We start from the raw sequence: 25331 nt of genomic DNA, 5'->3' as shown, positions 1-25331 counted from the left end.
CGAGCCACACACACACACACATGACTAGGTGCACTGCCCTAGGGTGGGATGAGGTAGGGCCTAGCCTAGCCTAGCCATCCATTCATCCCAGCCAGCCCATTCATCCTAGCCAGCCATCCCAATCAAGCCCAGGCCCCAAAAAATGACGCATGCGACCAGAGAACTGGTCACTTACTTTGAATAACTAAATCTAGAACGGAATAACTAAATCTAATTTGAATAAGCTGAAGAACAAGGTTAATGCTATTAACGCAGGGTGGGGTCCCCTGCCTTCGTAGAACAGGGAGGGAGATGTTCCGTCTGCACACACGATCGGGCAATCATACTGACGCCTCACGAATCCTACTGACGCCTCACGAATCCTACTGACGCCTCACGAATCGTACTGACGCCTCACGAATCGTACTGACGCCTCACGAATCATACTGACGCCTCACGAATCATACTGACGCCTCACGAATCATACTGACGCCTCACGAATCATACTAATGCCTCACGAATCATAATATTATGACGCCTCACGAATCATACTGACGCCTCACGAATCTTACTGACACCTCACGAATCATACTGACGCCTCACGAATCATAATGACGCCTCACGAATCATACTGACGCCTCACGAATCATACTGACGCCTCACGAATCTTACTGACACCTCACGAATCATACTGACGCCTCACGAATCATACTGACGCCTCACGAATCTTACTGACGCCTCACGAATCATACTGACGCCTCACGAATCATACTGACGCCTCACGAATCATACTGACGCCTCACGAATCATACTGACGCCTCACGAATCATACTGACGCCTCACGAATCATACTGACGCCTCACGAATCATACTGACGCCTCACGAATCATACTGATGCCTCACGAATCATACTGATGCCTCACGAATCATACTGACGCCTCACGAATCATACTGACGCCTCACGAATCATACTGACGCCTCACGAATCATACTGACGCCTCACGAATCATACTGACGCCTCACGAATCATACTGACGCCTCACGAATCATACTGACGCCTCACGAATCATACTGACGCCTCACGAATCATACTGTCGCCTCACGAATCATACTGACGCCTCACGAATCATACTGACGCCTCACGAATCCTACTGACACCTCACGAATCCTACTGACGCCTCACGAATCCTTCTGACGCCTCATACTGACGCCTCAACATACTCATGATCACAACGACACCACAAGTACCAACAACAACAACACACCCTGGTATCATAATAACCCCACAAGGACCACAACAACATACTCGGGAATCCTCCATCAACAAATATCGATCACTCAAACACCGGACGACCAAAGATGGTGGAAAAAAAAAAAATGTGATTATTACACGAAAGTGCACTTGGGAACTTACCGTGTTTCATTTCCCCGTTGACTCAAATATCATATGCATATATATATATATATATATATATATATATATATATATATATATATATATACTAGTGGCCCCCTCCCCCCCTAGCCCGCTACCATCCTAGCAGTCGATTTCATTAGTGTGTCTGTACCTTACGATTTACCAGGCACTCCAGTTAATGCAAATGGTATCAGACCCTACCCCCTTTGACTTTTGAATGCAAATTACATTACAAATGAATTTACCGTCTCGCTGTCAATATTCTCAACGCTATGTCATTTAGGAAAAAAAACACGCTGAACTACAGCAACTCACAATATATATATATATATATATATATATATATATATATATATATATATATATATATATATATATAGATAGATAGATAGATAGATAGATAGATAGATATAGATAGGATAGATAGATAGACATAGATAATTAGATAGACAGACAGATTGAAAGATAGATAGGGAGGGAGAGAGAGAGAGAGAGAGAGAGAGAGAGAGAGAGAGAGAGAGAGAGAGAGAGAGAGAGAGTGCTACATGGTTCATTAAGTGCCGTGGGCCACTTCATGCATAGTGGGGTGCAGGCAATGACAAGACCTTCCCTTAACAACTGAAGGAGGCGTTGAAAAATATTTACGTCTTGGTTGGTGGGGGCCCTGGTGGCAGAGGGGCTTCCGACCCGAACGGCGAATCGACCAAACTCCGGAATCTCACAGCCACTGCTTAGAGACTAGACGCGAGGGTGGCAGTGGAAAACCGTGGCCATGATGCCTTCAACGGCCGCCCGGGGAGGGTTCGAGCGCATGCGTTCGAATCCTGGTCGCGGCGGTCGGTCCACAGTAACCCAGCTGTTCATCCTCTTTCCCTATGGGTTTGGGAGCGAAGGCTCTGGGAGCGGTGAAGAATGTGTGGAAGGAGAGAATGTTACCTCGGAGAGCAAAAATAAGGTATGTTTGAAGGAATGGTGGTTCCAACATTGTTATATGGTTGCTAGGCGTGGGCTATAGATAGGGTTGTGCGGAGTAGGGTGGATGTGTTGGAAATGAGATGTTTGAGGACAACATGTGGTTTGATCGACTAAGTAATGTAAGTAAGGGTAAGAGAGATGCGTGATAATGAGTGTGGTTGAGAGCAAAGAAGGCTGTGCTGAAATGGTTTGGAGATATGAAGAGAGTGAGTGAGGAAAAGTTGACAAAGAAGATATGTGTTTCAGAAATGGAGGGAACAAGAGAACGGGAAGAGAAAACAAGATGAAAGGATCAAATGAAACGGATTTTGAGCGATCTGGGCCTGAACATGTTGAAAGGCGTGCACAGTATAGAATTAACTGGAACGATGTGGTATACAGGGATCGACGTGCTGTCAATGGACTGAACCAGGGCATGTGAAGCGTCCGGGGTAAACCATGGCAAGCTCTGTGGAGCCTGGATGTGGATATGGAGCTGTGGTTTCGGTGCATTACACATAACAACTAGAGAATGGATTGCGAGAGGATGCGGCATTTCCTTTTATCTATCCCTGGCGCTACCTGGGCAACGCGGGAAACGGCCACATATATATATATATATATATATCGCGTTAGCCAGATGGCTCTGATTAAGGAATCCAGTTACCTGTGCCGTCACAGATAACATGAAAAATAATCCACTGCGAAAATGAAATGAAATTGGTCGCCATCCATGTACCCTCCCGTTGCTTAAGATCCCAATCAGCCCATCACTATTCGCTGCTGTTCACCCTCCCTCCCTCCCTCCCTGATTCTCGCCATGGTATGGCCTCCTCACTCCCTCACCGGCTTTACCTCACACTCCCCCTCGCTCTCTCTCTCACCAGCCATGCTACCTCATCCCCTCGCGACTAACACACACACACACACACACACACAAACTCTCAAGCGTTACGCGTGGATAGTGGTGGTGGGGGTGAAGAGTGGCCAAAACCACACCTTACTGGCAGGGGGACAACAGAGGGGATTAAAATGACGACCCCATACATCCAACATGGCACACCCCCAGCAGGAGATCCATCGTCTTGATCTACATCCCACAGTTTTCTGGAGACGGGCGGGGGGCCCAAGTGACAACTGCCATGATTTGCCGGAGACGCGGAAGGAGATCACGGAACCCAAAAGGCGAAGGCTCTCTATACAATGATGATTTCAATGCGATTTAGACAAGCTGAATACGGCGGTCAGTCATAGTAAAGTGACTTCAGTGTAAACAAGAGCAAACCACTACATTTCTAGAGTAGACATTATATATATATATTTTTTTTTTTCAAACTATTCGCCATTTCCCGCGTTAGCGAGGTAGCGTTAAGAACAGAGGACTGGGCCTTTGAGGGAATATCCTCACCTGGCCCCCTTCTCTGTTCCTTCTTTTGGAAAATTAAAAAAAAAAACGAGATGGGAGGATTTCCAGCCCCCCGCTCCCTCCCCTTTTAGTCGCCTTCTACGACACGCAGGGAATACGTGGGAAGTATTCTTTCTCCCCTATCCCCAGGGATATATATATATATATATATATATATATATATATATATATATATATATATATATATATATATATATATATATTCCTACGAGTCCACGGGGAAAATGAAACGCGATAAGTTCCCAAGTGCACTTTCGTGTCATAATCACATCATCAGGGGAGACACAAGAGAGAAATATAACAAGTCAGTTGATATACAACGAAGAGACGTAGCTAGGACGCCATTTAGTAAACATGCGACTGTCCAAAACAGACAACGAGCGTATCATAAACATATCATGTGGACAAGAAAGTGAATTGTTTACAAATTTTATCAACACTAAAGTTATCCAATTTGTATAGACCTTCACTAATATGAAGGTTATAATCCTTTGTGTATCTAATCATAGAATATTCAATGACATTTCTCGTGGAGGAAATGACGTGTGAAAGTGATAAAAGACTGGTGACCTTTTAAATACACCAAGTCGTGCCTAGTGACATGAAATACAGCGAACAGAACGTTAGCTCTTCATGGCTACAAATATAAGGTAGAAGACCTAAAACCCAACATTTACCATTAACGACACAGCAGCAACAACAACACGATGGTAAATCCCGATGGTATGGCTGTAAATTTACCATTGCTCATTCAATGTTTCTGATCAAGCCTTGTTAGCACGAGGGAACACCGGAATGTGCCGTGGAATTATTGAACGAGGGAACACCTGGAATGTGCCGTGGAAGTATTGAACGAGGGAACACTTGAATGTGCCGTGGAATTATTGAACGAGGGAACACTGGAATGTGCCGTGGAAGTATGGAACGAGGGAACACCTGGAATGTGCCGTGGAAGTATTGAACGAGGAAACACTGGAATGTGCCGTGGAAGTATTGAACGAGGGAACACTGGAATGTGCCATGGAATTATTGTACGAGGGAACACTGGAATGTGCCATGGAATTATTGAACGAGGGAACACTGGAATGTGCCGTGGAAGTATTGTACGAGGTAACACTGGAATGTGCCGTGGAATTATTGAACGAGGTAACACTGGAACGTGCCGTGGAAGTATTGTACGAAGAAACACTGGAATATGCTCTGGAATTATTGTACAATGGAACATTGAAATGTGCCTTTGAATTATCGTCCAGGGGAACACTGGAATGTACCCAGGAAATCGTAAAAGCTGGATGTTGAGCTCTGAGCTCTGATAATTTCTGTCCAGCTCTGTCCGATTTTTGAGGGGACGGAGGATATAATCAAAGAGCAAAGGGTTATACACACGACACAGTCCCAGAAGTAGAGACAGACTTAAAGTCGGGATTGATGAAGCCGTGGCTACCGCCGACGACACTTAAAACTGGGATTGATGGAGTCATGGCTACAGTGAGGACAGAACTAAACAGTGTGTGGTGGTCCGACGCAGGCCAGGCAACAGACGAGTTCAAACAACAGTGAAAGAAGACCTTTGGCTTTTTGATCGCAGACCCATGTGTGTGTGTGTGTGTGTGTGTGTGTTACAATCTACCACGCTTGGATGTCACTTAAGTATTATAAAAGCTTGTCTAACTTTTTTTGAAAGTTATTATTTATTATAGAAATAAAAATGGCCCAATCTGCACTTTTTCAAGGCATCCAGGGGCCCGAATTTGTATCATGATTTGTATTACACTCGTTCCTTCCTGCAGAATGTCCAGGTAATGTTTATGTACCGGATGGAGAGGTGGGTGAGTGGAGGTGTCTCCTGCTTAAGTATCCTGTCTCCATCTATAGTGGTGGGTGGGGGAGGAGCCTTCTGCTATACTGTCCTGTCTCCATCTATAGTGGTGGGTGGGGGAGGAGCCTTCTGCTGTACTGTCCTGTCTCCATCTATAGTGGTGGGTGGGGGAGGAGCCTTCTGCTGTATTGTCCTGTCTCCATCACAACTGTAATACATTATTACTGTCCTCCACAGCAGGTAACCTGGCCACACACCGCCAGTACCTGGTATTCCCACGTATCCCCCCCCCCAACCCCTCGTCCTCCCTCCAACCCCTCCCCCACCCAAAGGCCTTCCCCCACTACCCCCTCCCCCCCAAACCGCCCATGTCTCTCACCTTTAACAAAAATGGACATTTGTCTCCCTGAATCCCAGAACAGGAATTAATTTCAGGCGGGAATGATCCTCACACAACCCAGCTTCTCCTACCTACCTACCTCCCCTCCCTTCCTCCAACAGCCACCGACTATCCCTCCCTCACCCCTCTTCCTCTCCTTCCTCCACCACCACCACCTCACCACCTCCTCCCCCCAAACCTTTCCCCAACCCCCAATCTCGCCGAGGTCTTTTGATCTCCGGGGCTACACTCTAAACGCGAACAAGAGAGAGAGAGAGATCCTCGACATCTGATTTCTCCCCTCACGTGGAGAGAGAGAGAGAGAGAGAGAGAGAGAGAGAGAGAGAGAGAGAGAGAGAGAGAGAGAGAGAGAGAGAGAGGAAAAAAAAAAACCAAATGAAACTTAGGTTGAATCAAAACAGTCAAATCTTCGCCTGGCTGGCCCGCTAAAGGCAGAGGCGGATCCAGAGCGCTGCAGCCCAGCCCCGCGCCAAGAGGCTGCTAAGGCCTCCCGGGCGATAGAGGCCAAACTCCCACAATTAAGCGGGGGCGTTAACGATCTTGGTTGCGGCGCGCCCTGGCGTCGCTGAGGGAATTGGTTCCGTCAGACGCAGGAATCAGATGAAAGATCAACACAGCTGGCGCTTTGTGGCGCCTCTCTCTCTCTCTCTCTCTCTCTCTCTCTCTCTCTCTCTCTCTCTCTCTCTCTCTCTCTCTCTCTCTCTCTCCACCCCCGGTCTGCCTAGCCTAGCCCGTGTGCGTGTGTGTGTGTGTGTGTGTGTGTGTGTGTGTCCTCTCTCGTTCCTCCACTGTGGCACTGCGTTTCCTAATGTAATCCTAATGTCACTCGGCCTTTCACGCCACCTTCCTGTATGGTCTTATTACCCTAATGTAATTCTAATGTAATTTTGGGCTTCATACCACCATTGTTTACACTTATTCCCAAATGTAATCTTAATATGATTTGTGTTTCATATCACCCTCTCGTAGACTTGTGCACTAATGCAATCTTAATGTAATTTGTGCTTCATGCCAGCTTCTTGTAGTGTGTCTAAACGTAATCTTAATATAATTTGTTTCATACCACCTTCTTGCAGTCTTATTTCCTAACGCAATCTTCGTATAATTCGTGTTTCATACCACATTCTTCTAATTCTATTTTCAGACGTAATCTTAATGTAATTTATTTCTTCATACCATCTACTTGTTGTCTTATTTCTAAAGTAATGTTAATTTGTGTTTCACGCTATCTTGTAATCGTATTTCCTAATGTAATTTCAACATAATCCATTTCATACCACCTTCTTGTAACATTATTTCTAAATGCAATCTTAATATAATTTTTGTTTCATACCACATTCTTGTAGTAGTAGAAGTAGTTCCTAATGTAATCTTAATATAATTGGTGTATCATGCCGTCTTATAGTCTTATTTCCAAATGTAATCTTAATACCATTGCTGTCACATACTACCTTCTGGAGTCGTATGTAATTGCAATCTTAATCATATCCCCATTTTGTAATATAATTATTATCACTGATGTTTGATACATTCCTGTAGACTTATTTCCTAATGTAATCTTAATATTACTGGTGTCTCATCTTCTCGTCTTATTTCATAATTACCTATCAATAATATCACTGGTTCATAATGTAATCGCAATATTGCTGGAATATGAGATATTCTTGTCATTGCCTTATCTCCAAATGTAATCAATGTCACTGAATTATACCGTACATTCTTATCACTGCTTTATCTCCAAATGTAATTTGTACAATGTCACTGACTTATACCATCTCCCTGTGGGCCATGTTTCCAAATGTAACCTAAATATTGCTGGTATACATCATACTATCATGCCACGGACTTGCCCTCAAATGTAATCTCAGTGTCACTGATTCTCCACCGTGCCATCTAGGTGCGTCCATGCGTCTTAATGTAATCTGAACATGATTATGCATATCATTCCTCCATGACATACAAGAGGAAGGCTATCCCCTTGTGTTGTCGTCATGATGAGAAACATGTGCACGACGGTACGACCCTTGAGCACGACGGTACGACCTCTTGAGCACGACGGTACGACCCCTTGACCACGACGGTACGACCCTTGAGCACGACTTCACGACCCCTTGAGCACGACGGTACGACCCTTGAGCACGACTTCACGACCCCTTGAGCACGACGGTACGACCCTTGAGCACGACGTTACGATCCCTTAAGCACGATGATACGACCCTTGAGCACGACGGTACGACCCCTGAGCACGACTTCACGACCCCTTGAGCACGACGGTACGACCCCATGAGCTCGACGGCACGACCCTTTCCACAAAGGTACGACCCCTTGAGCACGACTTCACGACCCCTTGAGCACGACGGTACGACCCCTTGAGCACGACGGTACGACCCCGTGAGCACGACGGTACGCCCCTTGAGCACGACCGTACGACCCCATGAGCACGACGGTACGACCCCATGAGCAAGACGGCACGACCCTTTCCACAACGGTACGACCCCTTGAGCACGACGGTACGACCCTTGAGTACGACGGTACGACCCTTGAGCACGACGGTACGACCCTTGAGCACGACGGTACGACCCCTTGAGCACGACGGTTACTCTCAGTAGGTACGATGACCCACCTGGTCTTTAGCTTGACCCCTGCGGGCGGGCCCCCAGGTGGGGGAAGGGGGGAGGCCACCCTCACCCAGCAAACATCAAAAGAGGGCAAGAGTCAACATCATGTGTGTGTGTGTGTGTGTGTGTGTGTGTGTGTGTGTGTGGGACGCGTCTCCCTTCCTCAAAACGTTTTCTGACATGATATTAAAACGCCAGGTGTGTATACACACACACACACACACGCCTGGTTTAAGCTCAGTGCGTGTGTGTACGTGGGGGGGTGTATACACACACACAATGGTAAAGACATGGTACATATCATACAAGGTTAAAGAGACGGGGCAACACGAGTGTCAAACTCTGTCCCCTTAACACACACACACACACACACACACACACACACACACACAAAGGCTCTATAACGGATCTCCGAAACTCAAAGAATGTAGCTCTCTCTCTCTCTCTATCTATCTCACCCTCCCCATAACACAAAATACATGACCAAGCTGGATAGGGACACCTCTCGACCCCAACCCCCCCTTCTCCCCCCACCACCCCCAACACACCAGGGGGTTGTGGGTGGTCACCTACCCCACACCAAGGTCGCGTCACCCGCGCCCGTCACGCGGCGTCACGCACCGTGACGCCATAACACATCTACGACTTGGCGGGTGGGATGAAGTGAGTCGTGTTACACGAGAGAGAGAGAGAGAGAGAGAGAGAGAGAGAGAGAGAGAGAGAGATTCATAGAAAAACTGAGAGCTTAAGAGACTGAGAGACAGACATTGTGCGTGTGTAAAAGAGAGAGAGAGAGAGAGAGAGAGAGAGAGAGAGAGAGAGAGAGAGAGAGAGAGAGAGAGAGAGAGAGAGAATTCAAATGAATGAGGCACAGTGACATCATGAGGAGGTGTGGGGCAACGGGAGCGACCAGGTTGAAGGGAGACGATACCCCCTTCCCTCCCTCCTTGCTCCCTCCCTCCCTCCCTCATAAGACGAGCAGGAAGGGAACCACAGCGCCCTCAACACCGTGCCACTGTGAGGGAAGGAGGGAATAAGGGAGGGACGGAGGGAGCAGGAAGGGGACCTAACACCCTGCCACTGTGAGAGAAGGGATGGAGGAACGGATGACAGGGAATGACAGATGGGAAAGAGGACAGTACGGGACCGGGCTGGAACGGAACGCATGGGGCAGCGGGACGGATGAACGGCCAGAGGCGGGATAGCGAACGGTGGAACGGACTGCGGAGGACAGGGGGACCGGACGGGAAAGGAGGGGACAGAAAGGGACGGGCTTCGAGGAGGAGGAGGAGGAAGAAGAAGAAGAGGGGCCTCCCTCCCTCCTTGCCTGCCCGGGTAGCTGCGCTCGGGGCCACACACTCGGCGGTAGTCAGGATCAAAGTTGATGTATGAGTAATGAGGGCGGGAACCCCCCGGAGGGGGGGGGTTAGGCCGCACACCGACTCCTCTCACTCGCTCTCCCTCCTCCCCCCGTCCCTCCCTCCCTCTCCCCCTCCCTCTCTCTCTCTCTCTCTGTCGTGTCTCCATTGTAAAAGTCTTTTGTGTGGCGCGTGATCGTCCCTGTGATCGTTGTTTGGACAAGTGGCAAGCTTACCTGCCCTGCCCCTCTGACCCTCCCTCCCTGACCCCTCCCTTCCTCCCTCCACACCGTCTCGATTGATTTGTGAGAAGGTGGGGGGAGGGAGGGGATGGGGGGGGGGAAAGAAAGGAGGGGCACCCCTCTCTCCAACACTGGGATTTGTGGAGGAGAGAGAGGGCCCTCTCCAACACAGGGATCTGTAAAGAGGGCCCCGCCCCCCTCCAACACCGGGATTTGTTAGGGGCTCTCTCTCCAACACTGGGATTTGTAGAGGAGATGGGCCCTCTCAACACTGTGATTTGTGGAGGCGAGGGCGCCCTCTCCAACACAGGGATTTGAGGATGAGGGCCGGCCCCCCTAACACGGGTATGTAAAAGGCCCCTCTCCAACACAGGGACCTGTGAATGGCCCTCTCCCTGGCTGACCTCAACCTCTTATAATGGGGTTCTGCACCGAGGCGTCATCCACCACGCTGTCACCTCCGAGACCCTCCCACACCCCCGGTCACACACACACACACACACACACACACACACACACACACAAACCAAGCCTCAACCAACCCCAGACCTGGAGAGGAAATCCAAGCGAACCCCCACCTACATCTTTGGCTCTTGTTTACTAGACCATCAACCACACAGAACACATAAACAGGGGTATGGTACACGACGACGAGAATGCACGTGGATACAGGTATGGTACGACGAGAATACACGTGGATACAGGTATGGCAGGACGAGAATACACGTGGATACAGAGGAACTTAAAATGGCAGAAGACCATTCTGGGAGGGGGGTGGGGGGTTGGTGTGCTCACTCTCAAGGACTTTGATGGCTGCAGCTGAGATCAGAAACTCTCGAGATTAAATGCACCCAAAGAAAAAAAAATAACTAAAAGCACGTTAGCGTTTTAGATGGGAAATGCCAGCGAACTTGACGTGTAGTTACGGAGGCGCAAAATAAAGAGTCAGTAGTGGGTATGAAGCGAGATATTAACTAAGTCTACCCTCAAACGTTCCTATGGTGTAGTTCTCGACTCCTCAAACGTCTCTATGGTGTAGTTCTCGACACCTTAAACGTTCCTATGGTGTAGTTCTCGAATCCTCAAACGTCTCTATGGTGTAGTTCTCGACTCCTTAAACGTTCCTATGGTGTAGTTCTCGAATCCTCAAACGTTCCTATGGTGTAGTTCTCGAATCCTCAAACGTTCCTATGGTGTAGTTCTCGAATCCTCAAACGTTCCTATGGTGTAGTTCTCGACTCCTTAAACGTTCCTATGGTGTAGTTCTCGACTCCTCAAACGTCTCTATGGTGTAGTTCTCGACTACTTTAACTGATCAGTCATTGATGCATACATTAAGGATCCGGGTTAGAGGAAGAGAACATCCCCTCACTCCATGTACAACGCATCCCCGTTACCCCTGTATGCAGTACAGCAGTTAACGGGGAAAAACGGAGGAGAATGAAGGGAAAGAACGGACGAGAATGAAGGGAAAGAATGGATGAAAATGAAGGGAAAGAACGGACGATAATGAAGGGAAAGAACGGAGGAGAATGAAGGGAAAGAACGGAGGAAAATGATGATGAAATTGAAGACACAGGTACATCTTTATGTACCAGATGCCTCCACTGGGTACATAAAAATCTCCCCTGAACGTCTTGTATTTACTCAAGAAGTTATACAAGCGAAGACTATATCTCTTAAGACGCGTAGACACTAATTACCTCTATATGTAGAGAGTCATTAGTCCATGTAGACAGTAATTAGGAGCCGTGGCTCCCTTATCAGTAACCAGATCAGTACATGTCGGCTCTGAGCCTATATAGGACGATACGTTTTGGGTCGGCTCTGACCCTATATAGGATGATACGTCTTGGGTCGGCTCTGAGCCTATATAGAATGATACGTCTTTGGTCGGCTCTGACCCTATATAGGATAATACGTCTTTGGTCGGCTCCGACCCTATATAGGATGATACGTCTTTGGGTGGCTCTGACCCTATATAGGATGATACGTCTTGGGTCGGCTCTGACCCTATATAGGATACGTCTTTGGTCGGCTCTGACCCTACATAGGATGATACGTCTTTGGGTGGCTCTGACCCTATATAGGATGATACGTCTTGGGTCGGCTCTGACCCTATATAGGATGATACATCTTTGGTCGGCTCTGACCCTATATAGGATGATACGTCTTTGGTCGGCTCTGACCCTATATAGGATGCTACATCTTTGGTCGGCTCTGATCCTATATAGGCTGATACGTCTACCATACAATGCAGGTCATTATACCATCACCAAAGCCATCTATAATCAGGCTGGCCTACCCTACACCCCGTCATGTGGTACGTACGTGAGCATGACGAACAGAAAACACGTTCCCAAAGTGAAACTCAAAGACACGTCGTCCCTGTCTTCCAGCACAGCTTAAAAACTCCCCAAGAAAAAATTCCTGAGAGAGATAAACCCACATCCCGGGTTCGAAACCTTGTGAAAAAAAAAAAAAAAAGAATTCCCACGAGCCAATCCCAGATTGCGGTTTCGAAACCTTTAACAGCCCAGAGGGACAAGATTCAGCTCGTGTCACCACGCCTTCATCGAGTACCCATGACTATTCAGGTGGGACGGACTCTCTCTCTCTCTCTCTCTCTCTCTCTCTCGTTGAGGGATAATCCAATCCCTCTAGTTTAGTTCCTGCCCCCGGGGCTAAGGAGAACAGTCAATGAAACCGACGGGAAATCGGTGTCGCGAGACAAAAGAATGATGAACTTGGTTCTCACAACGCCATCACCACCACCAACCACCACCACCACCACAATCACCACCACCACCACCACCACCACAATCACCACCACCACCACCACAATCACCACCACCACCACCACCCGCCACCACCACCCGCCATCACCGCCACCACCACCTGGGGCACCACCTCGACGACACCTCCTCCAGTCAAGGCAACATCATCATCGTCGTCTTCGCCGCCACCCCACTCCGTCAGCGCTGCGCACGGAGGCGTGCCGTCAGGCGCGCGCGTGAGAGAGAGAGAGAGAGAGAGAGAGAGAGAGAGAGAGAGAGAGAGGCGCCCCCTTGGAATCTTGTCGCCACAAGGATGCGGGTGAGCGTTCGGGAGTGCAGCAGACGACACGCACCGACCAAGAGAAAGGTAGGTAGTGGTCCTCGACCATACTTCTTCGCCGCCGCCCCCCCGCGTCCTGCCAGTGACACCCCGCCGCCCCCCGGGGCACCACTCCGGAACACCCCCCTCCTACTTGACTTCAGAGGCGACGGGACGACTGTACACAGATCCACCACACTGGACGGGCGATGTGAGGCTCCCGCGATCTCCCCGCCATCTTCGGAGAGGCTCGACCTACACGAGCGAGCGACGGTAATGCACGATCAGACGCGGGAGGCACAACGGAGGCGCTCCGCCAACACTTAGTGGTGTCATCACCCTCAGTAGTGTGTGTGTGTGTGTTACGATGCACTGTTACGACGTTCGAGGGCCTCCCGAGGTCCGACGGCTTGTGTGTGTGTGTGTGTGTGTGTGTGTTACGATGCACTGTTACGACGTTCGAGGGCCTCCCGAGGTCCGACGGCTTGTGTGTGTGTGTGTGTGTGTGTGTGTGTGTGTGTGTGTGTGTGTGCGTGTGTGTGTGTGACGGAGAGGTATGGAGGGAGGGAGGGAGGCAAGACTCCAGGCGCGGTAGGGCATCACGAAATGACCACAACGCTCCTGGACACTGGGCAACACCGGATCACGATGTCTACACGGGGCCCGCCGACCCCCCACGCATCATCCCCACCCCCAACCTCGTTAAGACGCTTGTCTACTAACTACCCCCCACCACGGCGGAACAATCCGGCGGACGCTGTCATCCACCTCGTCACACTCCCTCCCTCCCTCCCACCTCCTCCTCCTCCTCCTCTTCTGGACACCAGAAACCTCTAAGCCCTCACGGTCTTGCCCGAGCAACATGGGGGGCGCGGCTCGCCCGCCCGCCGCTACCCTCCTCTTCCCTCATAAAACCACACGCCTTGCAAGAGCAGACGCCACACGGGTCTCCTCCTACGGCCTTCCGACAGCCGCGCTGACCCACCACATCACCACCACCAGGTACCACAACCACCCCACACCACACCCCGCCAACACCTGAGCCACTCACACGGTGCATCTATCTCTGATCTAGCCACGACCGACAGACTCCTGCACTCAGCCTCGACTTCCTAGATACTATACGTCTTAAACAGACCTCCCAATGTCGTCTTCGCTATGGCTACACACATCAACACATCGCTCGTGTTCCCAGGCGCACGTCTTGTAAGTGGAGTGACTAGGCTGTATATATACACACCACAGATGTATATGGTTGGCTACGTACACAACACAGATGTTTGTTGTTGCTACGTACACACCACAGATGTTTGTTGTTGGCTACGTGAATACCACAATGTTTATCGTTGACTACATACACACCACAGATGTTTATTACTGGCTACGTACATATGAGAGATGTATATTGTTTTGAGCAGAACCCTGTCGCCTTCCGTCCGTGTCACGTACACGACCAATATTCAGATCAGACCGCCAACCAGCACCGTGTGTGTGTGTGTGTGTGTGTGTGTGTGTGTGTGTGTGTGTGTGTGTACCCCGGGGGGAGGGGAGGAAGGGTAAACACTGCCACAAACCCCCGTGTGGACACAGAGAAGCTCCACACATCCCCTTCTGCCGGAGGCCAACGGAGGAGGTCAAGTTTCCCCCCTCTCCCTCCTCCCTCTCCCCACGTCACACAGGCCAAAGGCAGGATCTCCCCCCCCCCCCCCCCCCGACCAGCGGCAGGTGGGTGTGTGGCCAAAGTCACGGTACCACGACGGCGTACACACACACACACACACACACACACACACACACACACACACAAACACTTGGGGGGATAAAAATCAGTTATTCATTTGTTTCTGTTTTTTCCCTTCGTGTAATCCATCATTAATGACCACCACTTGCTCACTGAGCAGATGACGGAGATGGGTGGGGGTTGGGATGTCGCGGGGACAAGACACGGATACAGGTGGGAGGGAGGGAGTTAATGAGGTAAGAGGAAGGTATTGGCATGGAGGGAAGTTAACGATATGACAGGTAGTGATAAGATGGAGAGGATGGGTGGGGGGGGGGCGGTTAATGAGTGTGGGGGAGGTACTAGGATGGAGGGGAGGGGGTTAATGAGTGTGGGGGAGGTATTAGGATGGAGGGGAAGGGGTGAACGAGTGTGGGGGAGGTACTAGGATGGATGGGAGTGGGTTAACAAGTATGGAGGTGGTGTTGTTGGGATAGACTTAAGAGTATTAATGAGTGTGTGGGAGGTGTTGGATGGAGGTGGAATGAGTTAATGTGCGTGTGAAAAGTGTTAGGATGGAGGAGGGGAGTGAGTTAATGAGTGTGTGGGAGGTGTTAAAATGGAAGGGAGCGAGTTAATGAGTGTGAGGGAGGTGCTAGGATTGAGGAGGGGAGTGAGTTAATGACTGAGAGGGAAGTGTTAGGATTGAGGAGGGGAGTGAGTTAATGAGTGTGAGGGAGGAGTTAAGATGGAGGGGAAGGAGCAGGCGAGTTAACGTGTGTGTGTGTGTGTGTGTGTGTGTGTGTGTGTGTGTGTGTGTGTGTCTGTGTGTGTGAGGATGTCGGTAGCACAGAAGAGTAGGAGTTAATGAGTGTGTGTGTGTCTGCGTGTGTGTGGATGTGAGGACAGCAGGGGGTAGGGCATGTGGCAAGATTTAAAGGGGAGTCCCCCTCCCTGCCTGCCTGGGATAACCTACCCTGCCGCCTGCCTACCTGGCTGCCTGTAAGGCTCGCTCCCTCACAACCACAGTGGGCATCACCACGAAGGACAACATGACGTGTGGTTGAGACCAGTCCCTGGTGAGGCAAGTATGGATCATTATGTGATGTGAGCGGGCTGGCGGGCGGGCGGGCGGGCGGCTGGGAGGGCGTGCGTGCAGGCGGCTGGAAGAGCGTGAGGCCGTGCGGGCGGGTGGGCGTGCGGGCGGCTGGGAGGGGAAGGCGGGCGTGCGGGCGGGTGGGAGGAACAGTCTTCTTGTACGTCAAGTGAGCGAGACGTCGTGCGGTCGCTTCCCTCCTGGTCCTTCCAGAGGCGAAATCTGGTCGTAGGTAACCGCAGGTCGTGTTCCTCTCTCTCTCTCTCTCTCTCTCTCTCTCTCTCATCTCCTCTCCCCATCCCTCCTTTCCCTCAAAAAACTCCCTTTCCCCTCCCACCCTGTCACACCCGATAGACTTTCCTCCTTCGCACCCCGTCCTCCATCTCTCTCCCTCCCTCCCTCTGTACCCCCCTTCCCCCCCCTCCTCCAGGAGTGATGGAGGGGCCGGGGCGGTCATAACCTGAGGCCGCAGGGGGGAGGGGGGGGGACGGTGTGTGCGTGTCTCGACCCTTGTTGTCCGCCATACAGATGCGGGTTCTGGGAACACCTGCTCTCGGTGACGCATACCAAATCATAGCTCAGTGTCTTCCCTCCCTCCCTCCCTCCTCCTCCCTTCCCTCCACCTCCCTCCCTCCTCTTACAAAGTGCCTTCCCACTGCCCTAGCTTCACACACACACACACACACACACACACACCTCCACCACACACTACCACCACATACCTCAACTACCACACACACACACACCCACACTTAGACACAAGGATTGACTTCCATATTCTCTCTCTCTCTCTCTCTCTCTCTCTCTCTCTCTCTCTCTCTCTCTCTCTCTCTCTCTCTCGTGCCGCAGCAGTGGGGTCTTGAGAGAGAGAGAGAGAGAGAGAGAGAGAGAGAGAGAGAGAGAGAGAGACAATGCTGGATGTTGAAAAAAAAATGGCTGACGGACTTTCTAATGGCGTTAACTTCAACAATCCTTCAAACAAGAAGCTATACCCCACTCAAACAAAAAAAATCATGGGGTAATTTCAAATTGACGATATTCCAACAAGAGTAATCAAACCAAGCCAAAAGTAAATACAGAAAAACTTTAAAATAATAATAATAATAATAATAATAATAATAATAATAATAATAATAATAATAATAAATAATAATGATAATGTAGAAAATGTTATCTACCAACTTAAAAATTAAATAAACTAAACACGCAAGATAAATCTGATGATGAAGTATGCGCAGTTTAGAAAAAATGTAAACATTAAGTTGAGCGATCGAGAAAATTGCAACCCACACATACACAAACTGGTAGCTACCAGCTATCAGGTCGTAGAACTGTGGACGAAAGTACAGAAAATCACCTCTGGTTTACGAACCGATTCTTGCAAAGAAATCTTACTTGGAAAAGTACAAGCAATGGCTAGAATGTGTGTTTACCAGCGATAAACATCACAAGGAAGGCTTCTCAAGCAACTGAAAACTGATGGCAGGCTTTTGTAGGCATGCCAGGCTTTATATGGACCTCAAAACTCATGGGAGACTTTTGTAGGAAACTGAAAACTAATGGCAGGGTTCTCAAGGCACTAAAAACTGATGCGAAGCTTTACAGGGTACTTAAAACTGATGCGAAGCTTTATGGAGTACTTAAAACTGATGCCAAGCTTTACGGGGTACTTAAAACTGATGCCAAGCTTTACATAGTACTTAAAACTGATGCCAAGCTTTACGGGGTACTTACAACTGATGCCAAGCTTTACGGGGTACTTAAAGCTGATGCCAAGCTTTACGGGGTACTTAAAACTGATGCCAAGCTTTACATAGTACTTAAAACTGATGCCAAGCTTTACGGGGTACTTACAACTGATGCTAAGCTTTATGGGGTACTTAAAGCTGATGCCAAGCTTTACGGGATACTTAAAACTGATGCCAAGCTTTACAGATTACTTAAAACTGATGCGAAGCTTTACAGAGTACTTAAAACTGATGCCAAGCTTTACAGGGTACTTACAACTGATGCCAAGCTTTACGGGGTTCTTAAAGCTGATGCCAAGCTTTACGGGGTACTTAAAACTGATGCCAAGCTTTACAGATTACTTAAAACTGATGCGAAGCTTTACAGAGTACTTAAAACTGATGCGACGCTTTACAGAGTACTTAAAACTGATGCGAAGCTTTACAGGGTACTTAAACTGATGCGAGGCTTTTTGAGGGACTGAAAACCAACGCGAGACAACTTAGTGACTGAAAATTGATGCGAGGATTTTTGGGGACTAAAAAAAGTAAAGCGCTGCTTTTTAGGGCACTAAAAATTGCTGGCGGACTTTTCAAGGAACTGAAAACTAAAGCGTGGCTTTTTAGGGAACTGAAAGCTGATGGCAAACATTTTAGGGAACTTAAAACTGCTCCTGTACCACTATTCTCTCTTTAGGGAACTTTTAAAACTGCTGCTGTCTCAATCTTCGTATATGTTAATAGCAACAAAAGAAGGAATCACATTGGAAAACTCTGCAATTTCCAATGGAATAACGAACGAGAGGGAATGATGCAAATTGTGAATGAATTATGCAGGTTTTCTCTCCAGTCAAATGTGAAGGCAGACCTAAACAAATCCCACGTAGCTTCCACTCCTATAAGGTATTCCAATAATACATGGGATACATCATACAAAAGACAAAGACTTCAACATATACAATACCTAACTATCAAGATGAAATATAAAGGACAGTTCAATGGACGTTAAGAATAAGTAAATGTGTATACACAAGGCATCTAACCCTGAAAATATATACATAAAGGATTTAAAAACGCAACAGAACATCTGATTAACATTATAAGACAGTCCAGGTTGCATGTTTATCTAAGGCCTGGGAGCAAGCCACTGTCTCCTATCTTCACTAGTGCTAAGAGAATGAGAACTGAAAATTACTGACCAGGAAGTCTCAACATTTTTTTTTATCTGTAAACTACTGAAAAGTGTTGTGAAAAAAAAAATTTGTCTTTTAGAGAAAGATACTTTCAATTCCATTCTTCAGCAAATCCTGTACTAACATTTTAAATGAAACAGTCAAGATTGGATACATGAAGTACAAAATAAGCTAGACTACGTGAAGTACAAAATTAGCTGGCTACGTGAAGTACAAAATAAACAAGGCTACGTAAAGTACAAAATAAGCTAAACTACGCGAAGTACAAAATAAGCTAGGCTACGTGAAGTACAAAATAAGCTAGGCTACGTGAAGTACAAAATAAGCTAGGCTACGTGAAGGATAAAATAAGCAAGGCTACGTGAAGGACAAATTAAGCAAGGCTACGTGAAGTACAAAATAAGCTAGGCTACGTGAAGTACAAAATAAGCTAGGCTACGTGAAGTACAAAATAAACTAGACTACGTGAAGTACAAAATAAGCTAGGCTACGTGAAGTACAAAATAAGCTAGGCTACGTGAAGTACAAAATAAACAAGGCTACGTGAAGTACAAAATAAGCAAGGCTACGTGAAGTACAAAATAAACAAGGCTACGTGAAGTACAAAATAAGCAAGGCTACGTGAAGTAGAAAATCAAAATTAGGCTACGTGAAGCAGCCAATGATTCGATAAATGTGTTATGATGAAAATATAACTTTCGAATTCTATTAACCCGAAATGTAACACAGGCCATGAAGCAAGAAGAGTTTTCACACACTCTCTGAGCAGATTATCTGTGAAGAACGTCAAGCGATAATAATATATCATTAATAGAAAAAAAATGTTATCAAAATTATCAAATCAGGCACCTGTGGAATTCATGGCGTTTATCAGACACACAAATAAAATCAACTCACATGCGACCTTAGCCTATCACACAAAGATAAGCAGAATGGAATGTATTACATCGTCTGATATACATAAAAAAAAAAAAAACAAAGGCAATTTCTAACCTATATGAGGTTCTCGTATCTAGGCATTAAAAATCTTAGATTAAGAAAAAAAATGCTGAATGGAACAGAAGGAACCAAAAAAAAAAAGATAAACCTAAACACTTTAACACGCTAAAAAAAAAAATATTCAAGGAGAAACTTGTATGTGAAGATAATAATATACACTGGGACAGTAGAAACTCACCTGGTACCTTCATAAGCCGAACATAACTATGGTTTCCTATGTGTCTCTTCGTGAAACATGCTGGGTATTGTCAAGTTGTAATCAACTATATTTATACAAACTGCTGAAGTGCGCGATTATCCCTTCATGTACTCCATATCAAAACCACAATTAGAATAGGCTGCCTATACCTGGTCCCCCAACACCACAATTAGAAGAGGTTGTACATATTTGGTCCCCCATTCCTTAGAAAGACACCGATATATCAAGTACAGAAAGCTACCCAATTTAGTACCAAGTGTGAAATACGTTGTGGTGGAGAGCAGTTCAACGTGGTGGAAAGACCATACCTTAAGAACTTTCTTAAACACGGTATACGAAGTTTTCAAGAATGTGAAGAGATAAGGTAAAAAAAAAAATCCATTTTCGACTGTTTTCAATAACTTGAAAAATATCATTCAATTAATCTTTGTTAAGATAATGCCCTAAAACACTAGCCAGTAAGACCTTTGCTTCTACAACCCCCTTCCTGATCAAAGCAAGACACACGCCTTAAAATTACACAGATTAAATATATTGGTAAATTTACTAATGTGGGCAACAGGACCGGTTAATTAACTCCCAACCTGAAAAGCTCAGGCGCTAAACAGCCACACTGTCTATCGCTACAGCTACTGTCTATCGCTACACGGAAATAGTAATTACATCAATCCACCTGGACACAATCTACGAAAATACAAGCTTAACTACATATAATACGCATACAATAGATAAATTAGTGAATGCTTAATCATTTTTCCTTACTATTTTGCCGGATATAAAGAATAATGAGAAAGCCATCTCGTCAATACTGATTCCCCAGAGGGTTTCGAACCCCGCCCAACCTAACACACTATTACGTGTGGTCTCAAAATTATCCTGACCTAAAAAAAAAAAATTATGTAATTATCCGATTGTTAGACGATGTTTTAAAGTTGTAATCTCGCGGCGAGGGACCTCCGTGGTGTAGCGGTCAAGCCTTCCAGCACTCACGGTGCGGCCACCTAGAGTCGAGCATGGCATAGGGTTCGAATCCTGGTTGAGGCAGTCGGTCCACAGTCCAACCCAACTGTTCATCCACCCTCCAGCATTCACGGTGCGGCCACCTAGAGTCGAGCATGGCATAGGGTTCGAATCCTGGTTGAGGCAGTCGGGCCCACAGTCCAACCCAGCTGTTCATCCACCCATACCGGGTTGGTCAAGTATGTATACTTATTCATGCTGGAGTGTTTCTCGTGAATTTGATACACATCGCCATTGCCGAATTCCCACAGTCGAAAACAACCAAACCAGATATTAAAGGCGTCACACAGTAGTGTGTGTGTGTGTGTGTGGACAACCCAACTTGTGTGGAGATAATGACAAAAGTACTGGATAGACCCCGACAAATTTCCCTCTTCACTTTAGCGTTAAGGCTTGAACGTTTCTCCTGTGACGGCCCGTAACTTAAGATATTCAATGTATTCGACAGGAAGCCATGAATATTCAGAATGGACTTGACTCAGAACAATCAAATGCGCTGTACTCACCTTACCTGGAGTGTTCCTCTCTCTCTCTCTCACGTGTCGTTCTGTCATTTACTAACTTTATCACGGTCTTTAGTTCAGAAATCAACGCATTTTTGTAACACGACACTAATACAAGGATACTAAAGGGAGCACGGATGGAATAGCGTGAGGTATCCGGCAATAAGCGGTACCCTCGAACGCCGTGTCGTCACTGGCGGTTATGACAGTTGCTCCGGCCTCGACACCTCCTGGTCAAATCAAACTCTTTACAAATCTAAGCAAATTATATTCTTATGAGTGGAACAAAGTTTTAATTTTGTGTACTGTAAGAGATTCGAAGATACAAGTTATTGATGTGATTAGAATTATAAAAGTTATATTTCCAAAGTAATGAATTTTCGAACAAGACATTACACCGATGAAGCAAATTCTTTTTTTTTAAGGAATGGACTGTTTTCTGTTCCTGCATAATACAAGAGGTTGGTTGTTCAATGCCAGACAAGATATTTCATTAGCTACGTTATCAGTGTTTCATAACAAGAATGCTGTATGGTAAATTTTGGCCCCTTAAACATCTTTCCTTAAAAAACAAAAAAGAAAATTCTCGAATTCCTACTTTACGAAGTTTCCCGAATTTCCAACCAGTTGAACTGCAATATATTTGTATCATTATATTGAATAATTATATAATCAGTTCACATAACATCAGTTTCTTGGTAATTAAGAATTTTGACAGTGAATATAACAAAAATACCGATCTATTACATATTCCACGAACTAAATAACACATGTACGACTTTTTTCAAACACTTACGATATTCTTTCCGCTTTTAGTTAAAATCATTCAATTATTTCACTGAATATATAGTTAGCCATAATTTGTAAGACCTGGATTTTTACAGCAAAACACAATTCAGGGATTATTTTCACCGTGTGCCTCTCTCATCTGCGTAACAAAAGACTAAACAATTATATGTACGCAAGGAATTGTGAAACCCATCACAATAACAATGTCGGCGACCTTTATCCATTCAATTCCAGTAGACTTTCTGTCCAGCAAGGCCATACAGACCGCCACAGCCCAGAGCCATAGAGACCGCCATGTTCAGCAGCACATTCCCAGAGCCATAGAGACTAAAATCTCTTTAACAACAATGTCTCCAAGTGGGTAATGAATAATTGGGGAGTTACATTTTTTATCTCGCGATTGACAACAAATCCCTATCGTTTTTCAACTTTTTTTTTTTATCTATTTTTCTATTCCCTCACTCTAGCCGGTAGTCGGAAGAGTTTCAGCTATTTTAGCCAGCCATTACGGGCCCTGTGCAACAAAAGCAGAGGGCTATTCCCTCAGAAAAAAAAAAAAAAAAAAGAAATGAGTGGCCCAGCAGCCACTGGGCCGCGCGTTCGGGGAAGGGGGAACTTTTGCCTGGCCATAGATGAGCCGCCGCTGTGTTGTGGTGTAGCCCACACAAGCCACGTAAAAATGTTGGGGAGAATTGAGGCATCGCGTCGCTCCAGGGTCGTTTCCATACGACACACACACACACACACACACACACAAAAAGATAAACATTTACAGTGAACGATGCTTGTTAGCTCTTTGAGCACAGGTGAAGCGGAGGCACAGGGGGGGAAAAAAAACAGTAATACATGACAAGTCAGCCAACGGTGGTCGATTGCTGGACAATAAAATAGAATAAAAAGAAAATGTTCCATGATATAGCAAAGGGGGAATAATGCAGAGAGCGGCACGGATTGATACGAAAACTTCGTGTATATATATATACGTAAAAGTAAACATTCTACCCAACGAAATGTTATAGCACTCAATAAAGCTGGTTACATATGTAGATTTAGACTAGAACAAAATCTTGAGCAATGAATCTATTGTTTACGTACATATTTTATCGTACGCCCGCCTGCGGGGCACGACTTCTGGCATCCTTCCGTGCGTTGCTGGGTCCAGAAATGGCGGGACAATGATACCCATATATCTTCTCTATTTTCATCTAGATTGTTCTAGGCAGCGAGACTGTGTATGTGGCCGGTACTGACAGCACCAGTTAATGTTACAGTTACTACCGTCGTGTATATATAAGAGAGGGAGAGTGACAGTGAGTGCAGAGGGTCGCTGGTGGTGTAGGACACTATAGACTCTGATTTGACCAGGACACTTGGGCTAGTCCAGGAGGAAGGAGTTCGCCAGTGATGTCTTCCCTTAATTCAACGTTATAGTGGTGAATTAGTGCCTTAACAAGTCATAGATTGTTCCCATCGACTTGTAGTCCTACTTCAGTAAGAGGAGTTCTCTGTTTTTACGGTAAGAAAGAACAACGGAACATAGGAATGTTCTTCATCTTGGTGTTCACGAAGAACTCTCCATCTTTCCACGTAATTTGTGACTTTTTTTTGCCGTACGGGATGTAGTAGTTACAATATGTCTGATTTTCATGGTTTACTTAAATTTGACGAGTTAACGACCACTTGAGCATCATAGTACGACTTCTGACGACGACCTTTCGATATTGTTGAACACGACGGTATGTACGACCATTGAGCCCCACGGCACGACCCTTGAACACGACGGCACGACCTTTGAAAACGACAGTACTACCCTTGAACACGACGGTACGACCCTTGAGCACGACGGTACAACCCCTGAACACGATGGCACGACCCTTGAACACGACTATGTACGACCCTTGAACACGACAGTACGACCCTTGAACACGACGGTATGTACGACCCTTGAACACGATAGTACGACCCGTGAACACGACGATACGACCCTTGAACACAACGGTATGTGCGACCAGTGAGCACGACGGTACTACCCTTAAACACGACCCTCGAACACGACGAAACTACCCTTAAACACGACGGTACGATCCTTGAGCACCACGGTACGACCCTTGAACACGACGGAACGCCCCTTCCCCACAACGGTATGACCATTTGAGCACGACGTAACGACCCTTAGGCATAATGATGACCCCAATCCTTAAAAAAAAACTAGTCAGGTCAAGGATTCACGCCATCATACCCCAAGTGTCGTGGAGTCGTACTCAAACGACCAAGAAGTGTATGGAGTCGCTGAAACCATTTCTTCGACAGGGATTGACAGTTTGCAACATCCACACAAGTCATTAACGTCTATGGGACGTCTATAGTACCGTCAACACCTCACAGGCGCCGTAATTACGAGTGGATGAGGTACGTGGCCAATGAGGTTTTAGCGAAAGAAAATGGTCCTCGGGGCGATGAAAATGGCGGATGGGCGATGCCTCATTCGCCACCAGGTGATGAAATAAGACCTTCCCTGCAGATGATAATGGCGTTTTGGGGGGTTCGCCACACACACACACACAACGACCTGCGGCAGGCGATGGCTTCTCCCCTGGCAGGATAATGAAGGGGGGGGGGGCAACAAGACACACACACACACACACACACACACACACCCTCCCCCTCCCAATAAAGGGGGGAATTACGCTCCCTCCCACTTGCCGTGGACCAGGGCTGGACACTCCCTTAATCCCACGCCCTTCGGTAGCAAAGGGGGGTGGGGGGGAGAACCAAC

General features: G+C 47.0%; 1 protein-coding gene across 1 annotated transcript in view; it reads right to left on the bottom strand.

The window, feature by feature from the left end:
- The window catches only part of LOC139751466 (uncharacterized), a 690594-nt gene extending 668642 nt beyond the window's left edge, over window positions 1–21952 (bottom strand). Inside the window, exon 1 of the mRNA XM_071666897.1 lies at window positions 21775–21952. The gene's annotated coding sequence lies outside the window, so the exon portion shown is untranslated. The remainder of the gene's footprint in view (window positions 1–21774) is intronic.
- Between the last annotated feature and the right edge of the window lie 3379 nt (window positions 21953–25331).

Source organism: Panulirus ornatus, chromosome 11 (assembly GCF_036320965.1).
Source record: "Panulirus ornatus isolate Po-2019 chromosome 11, ASM3632096v1, whole genome shotgun sequence".
NCBI lineage: Eukaryota > Metazoa > Arthropoda > Malacostraca > Decapoda > Palinuridae > Panulirus > Panulirus ornatus.
Note: the sequence above shows the minus strand (reverse complement) of the source record. Positions and strands in the feature narration are given on the sequence as shown.